At 42.1% G+C, this 6,003-nt stretch overlaps 1 non-coding gene across 1 annotated transcript; it reads right to left on the reverse strand.

Moving 5' to 3' along the window:
• Positions 1 to 1,309: 1,309 nt before the first annotated feature.
• Positions 1,310 to 1,415, reverse strand: LOC118486052. The gene has a single exon (XR_004877908.1). It is a non-coding gene; the product is annotated as a small nucleolar RNA R71 (small nucleolar RNA).
• Between the last annotated feature and the right edge of the window lie 4,588 nt (positions 1,416 to 6,003).

The raw sequence follows: 6,003 nt of genomic DNA on the forward strand, positions 1-6,003 counted from the left end.
TTAGTTTAATAGTTTTGTTTGTTATTTTCGGGTTTACGTTGGTTGTGTTTAGTGTGCAGGTACTTCAGGTGTATGCATACTAGAGGCTCTCACAGGTCATCACCGCTATCGTTTGATCCGGAAATTGAAAGAACGCTAAGACAAAACCGAGTTTTAGTGCGAGAAAACAAAATCATTGGTTCACCCACTTCACCCATTACACCGAGAAACATCATGGCTGATTCTCAGATTCCACCTACAACCAGTCAATCATCCTCATCCTTTATACCTACTTCCACCCAACCATCACCAAACACTACATTACCTAATACCACCGCTGAATTTACACCATCCAATGTCACCCAACCAATCACCACTCAAACTGAGCCTACCATCACCTACAATCCATCCACCACAATCCCACCATTATCCCACTTCTTTCCCCCAACTACGGGTCAATCATCATCCACCTTCACAATTGCACCCAATTCAACTATCGTGCATACTACTTCATCTTTTAGACCACAACAACAACAATCGGGCTTCCAGTATTCGACCATTCCATTTAGGCAGACCTCGGGAATTCAAGGAGATGGTTATGATGAGGGATTTGAAGATTTTGAGGGTTATGATGAGGATGGGTACGGTTATGGAGGTTATGGTGATCAAGGGGAGTTTGGTTATTTGCAAAGTCAATCTCAAGGGATGGCAAGTGTTGGTGGAATGCCACAACAACAAATTATACCACAACACATTCGGCCAAGACCACAAGGGCCACCAATACAACAACCTATTCCATTGCAACAAGTTCGGCCACAACATGTGCAACCACAATTTCAAAGGCCGATTCAATACCCACCGATGCCCCAACAACCAATTGCACCACAAGGGCCTATACCAAGACCAATGGGTCCTATTCGTCCAAGGGGTCGATTGGGTGTTCCAAGAAGGCATCTTAGGGAACAAGCAAGGGGAATAGAGGCACATTTCAGGCCAATCATTACTCAAAACCCTTCACCGGTGGTTATCCCTCACAACAACCAAGGGAGAACTTTTGAAGTAAGAACAAACTCGTTGCAAAGTTTACCGAAGTACAAAGGGTTAGCAACGGAGGAGCCGTATTTCCATTTAGAGGCCTATGACTCAATTTGCAACACTTTTGGGAGTCAAGGTTTTTCGGCCGATGAAGTCAAGTTGGTCTTATTTCAGTTTTCTTTGGAGGATAAGGCAAAGAAGTGGTTCTACACTTTGCCTTCGGCATCTATTTACACTTGGGGGGAAATGCAACAAACTTTCTTAGACGAGTTCTATACCGCCCAAAAGACCAATGATGCTAGAAAGGGGTTGAGGAGCTTCCAACAACAACATGGTGAGATGTTCCATGAAGCGTTTGAACGATTCAATATGATGATAAAGAATTGCCCTCACCATGGAATCGAATTGTGGGAGTTACTGAATGCTTTTCACGAGGGGTTGAGTGCCGAAGATGCTCGCGATTTGATGTCCATTACCGGTGGGACTTTTGGAACAAACTATGAGAATGAAGATTGGGAGTTCTTGGAAAGCATGGCAACTACATCAAAGAGGAAAGCTCAAGCCTCAAGAAGAGCTCGACCGACCACTAACCGACCGCAAGTGCACGCCATAGATGATGGTAATGTTCAAACCACTAACCAAATTTATGATGTTTGTGCTTTGTGTAATGAGATAGGTCATGCGGCTGAAAATTGCCAAGGGATGTTGGAAGGGCAATACGAGGAAGTCCATGCGGTTCAAGGTCAAGGTCAAGGAGGGGGTGGTAGAAATTACAACAACATGAATTCTAACACTTACCACCCCGGGTTGAGGAACCACCCAAATTTTCGCTATGGAAACTCTTCAAATCAAGCCAACCCGAATTTCCAAGGAAACCAAGGATTTCAAAGGCAATATCAAACGGGTCAAAGCTCTTCGGGTGGAAATGAGATGATGGAGATGTTGAAGGCGATGCAAATGGAGATGCAACGAATGAACCAACGTGATGAGGTTCGGATGCAAAAGGACGAGGTTCGTGACAAAAACATCCAATCGTTGACCACTCAAATGGGTCAACTTGCGAATGACGTGGCGATTTTAAAGAAAGCAAAAGGCCAGCTACCGAGTGATACGGTGCCAAATCCCAAGAACATAAAAAGCATTAACATCAATGTGGTAAGCACCGTTCCTAGTACCGAAGTTAATGAAAAATGTCTAACTTCTTCGGTCAAGTGAATGCAGGTTTGGAAAAAGATGCCGAAGTCGAGAATGATAAAGAGTATGGAGTGCCAATCGTGCCTATCCGTGTGGGAAAATTAAAAATCCCTCACGCATTGTTGGACTACGGGGCAAGCGTGAGTGTGCTACCAAGCGATCTATACGATATATACGACTTTGGTCCACTCGAAGGTATAGACACCATGGTGAGCTTAGCGGATGGAAGTTGGAGGCGTCCACGGGGAATGGTTAGGAATATTAAGATCCAGTTGGGAGAATTTGAATACCCGGTGGATTTCCTAGTTTTGGACTATGCTTCTACCAATATGGCATCACAACAAAGGGTAATTTTAGGTCGACCGTTTCTATACGCAGCAAATGCTCAAATTAATTGTAGAGACGAGATTATTACCATGACCGAAAAGAACCGTAGGTTGTATTTTGATGTTCAAACTGGAGGGATTAGTTATGAGTCTATTGAGAGGAAGGGTGGTGAGTCTAGTGATTGTGTGAAAAATGTGTTACAACGAATGAGAAAAAAGCACCCACCGGACCGTGAAGAAACAAATATGGGTTCAAGCAGGAGTGTATTTGATTACCCACCGAGTCAAAATGAGACGGATGCATTTTGCCCAATGACAAGCTACAGTGGGGGTGATGATAGGAACCGATTCTTTGAGCCACCATAAATGGTGGTGGCACGGTCTGGCTGAAGACCTGAAAACTTAGCGCTGCTCGGGAGGCAACCCGAGGTTTTTCACTGATCTTGTTATTTTTTTAGTTTTCTATGTTTCAGGGCCATGGCAACACTCAAGTGTGGGGAAGAGGTGCGGATACTTGTGTGAAGGTGGTGATAGGAAGTCGGATTGTCTACAACATCTGTTGTGGCAAACTTCATCAGGTCAATGTACTTTTTCCTTAAACTTGTCATGTTCTTTAGCTTTGAAATATTGTTAGTTTATTAGTTTGCTTTTGTTTATTAAAAAAAATACCAAAAAAAGAAATTTGGGGTTTGAGATTAAAAGCTTTTGTTGATGTTGAATAAATTTTAGTGATCAAAGCCCTCAAAGCCATACATTGGGACAATGTATCCCAAGTGTGGGGATGGGGGAAATTTTTTTGTGAAGCCGAGCGAAAGTTGTTAAAATTTGAACGCTTGATATTGTGCCATTTGACACACCGACACCCATTCCTAGTCTTTTCTTGGTGAGGATTTGAGCCACACATGATTGTTATTGATATTTCATTGTTTGAGTGGCGGTGTGTGTTGTTGTGTTAATAGAACTTGTATGTGAATACTTGTTAAACCCTAGAATTAGCATGCTTTTGAAAATGATAGGAGGACTTTTAGGAAGCCTCGTCTAGATGTGTGAGAGTGTGGGATTGGTGGGTTGGACCTCATACGTTACATATATGAGCTTGGTATTGTGAGGGGTGGGGGTTTGGTCCTTGGAAAGCCATGTTGAGCCTTAGACCATTCGATTGTAACCCGAGCTTACTTCCTACAAAAATTGTACCTTTTGAGATGACCCGGTTTAGGAAATTTAGTGTAGTATTGATGTTCTTGTATATATTGTTGAGTTTGATGTGTTATGAAAAAAAAAAGGAAAAAAAAAAGAAAAGAAAAGAAAGAAAAAAGAGAAAAATATGAGAAAAATACAAAAAGAAGTATTTAGTTGCAATAGAGTTGAGAATGTCAAGAAGCTTTGTATATATTTTTGGTGTTTGTTTCGTAGTAGTAGACATAAAAATACCGGGTCAAATCAATTAGCTCTCACATATATATTCCACCATTTTCCTACCTTGACACCTAGCCCCGTTACAACCCGCAAGTCCCTTTGATTCTAAGCATGTTAGATATTTGTTAGGAGGAAACTTGATTTTTATACAAGCTTATTCTCGCGCACACACACACACACGCATTGAGTGGTTTAGCATTATGCTAATAATTTTTGTTACCGAGAGATATTTGTGAGGGGTGTGTCTTGTGGTATGATGGAAGGTTAGTAAAAGGACGGCACATTTAGCTTGGTTCGCATAATTGATCGCTATGGTTTTGAAATAGTTTTTGAACGAGTTGCTTGGGACAAGCAACGGGAAAGTGTGGGGATGTGACGGGTGGTCCGTTGGACAACCCTTAAATGGTTTAAAAAGATTAAAAGTCCATGCTTTACTTGGTTATTTGCTTGAATACAGTAACTACGAGTGTTTGTGGCTTTTGTAGGTAAAATGCATAATTCGGTGATGTTAAGTATGTGGAAGCGAGAGGAATGATCGAGGATGATTATTGAGAGAGATCGTGACATTTGGGAGTGTTGTACGCTGACTTTGGGGTGCACAACAAAAATAATTCAACAACATTATCATCATTCACATTGCATCATCATCTCACAATATCATACATCATCGAAAGGGGGAAAGAAAAGCACAAGACAAAAGTCAACTTCACATCAAGACATGGCAACTTCACAGGACATCACATGTGAGGGCAATTGTGGACGGCAATATCAAGAGGTGTACATGCAGACTTCGAGAATTTTAGGGGACTTTTGCAGCCAATTAAAGATTTTGGAGGTGGGCTTGTCATACACGCACATGGGGCGGCTTGGGAGTCCCACACGCATACTTAGTGGGCCGACATGAGGACTTGTGGAGTTGTTGGATTGGGCCGCTAACAAGGAAGTGACAAACATCACAAAACATCACGTGATCTCTTGGCAGCCAACATCATTATCATTTACTTGAGGGTCTTGACTTTTGTGGAGTAAACAACAATTTTAATAACCATCATCATCATGTGGACTGTTCTTGACTTTTGGAGGTGGGCTTTGGAGGATTAAAAGAATCATCATTGCAGCAATCCATATTCTATTTGGTGGACTCATAGTGGGCCGCCATATATGATCATCATCAAACATCACGTGCACAAGGGGATCACTTTTGAAGGGCTGCACATGAAGATTTAGGAGAGATACAAAAGTCAAAAGGGGATAACATCACGTGAAGACCCAAAGGATCTTGTGGACTCTTCTCATTGGGCCGCACATGTGGAGCCGACATCATCGTTCATCATCACAATTGTGGGGGCGGCACATCGAGGAAAGACAAAGAACAATTCACGTGGGATGTTATTTGGAGGGACTTGAGGTGTGGATAAGAATTGGCGGCACATGATTGGCAGCCAACATATGGCATGTGAATGAAAGGCAGCATTGGCGAGGAACAAAGAACAAAGTTAGGTTGTCACCGTAAATTACGGTCCTACCGTAATTTACGGTGGACTTGATTTTCACCTGGAGGCTGCCGTAACTCAGTATATCTGCACCGTAAACATTTTATCTGCACCGTAATTTACGGTGGAGCCGTAAATTACGGTGGTATCTGCGGAACAACTTGTAACTGCCTCATTAAAGTCGATTTGATTGGGTCTTTTCATGATCTTTTCATGATTGGACGGTTCTAGGACATCCTTTGGGCGATTTTGGAGAACTTGGCTTGGTTTTGAACAATTTCAATCATCCGGTTTGTATTTTTGATTCGTATGAACAATAGTTTGATGTTGATGATGATTCACCGAGCCATGTCCGGCTAAACTCTTCGGTGATCATCTTAGGTGAATGTTTCTTGAACTTTTGTGTGTTTAATTTCTGCATTTCTAGAATGACAACTTGCGTTGCTTGAATGTCATGGTGTATGTTTGATTGTTTGTAGTTTGTTAATCAATATTGCAATTTCTAGTCTTAATCGTACGTTCTTGGTGCCGTTGGCAACCGAGATATCACGGGAAGGGTT

This window comes from Helianthus annuus, chromosome 13 (assembly GCF_002127325.2).
Source record: "Helianthus annuus cultivar XRQ/B chromosome 13, HanXRQr2.0-SUNRISE, whole genome shotgun sequence".
In the NCBI taxonomy this organism is placed as follows: domain Eukaryota; kingdom Viridiplantae; phylum Streptophyta; class Magnoliopsida; order Asterales; family Asteraceae; genus Helianthus; species Helianthus annuus.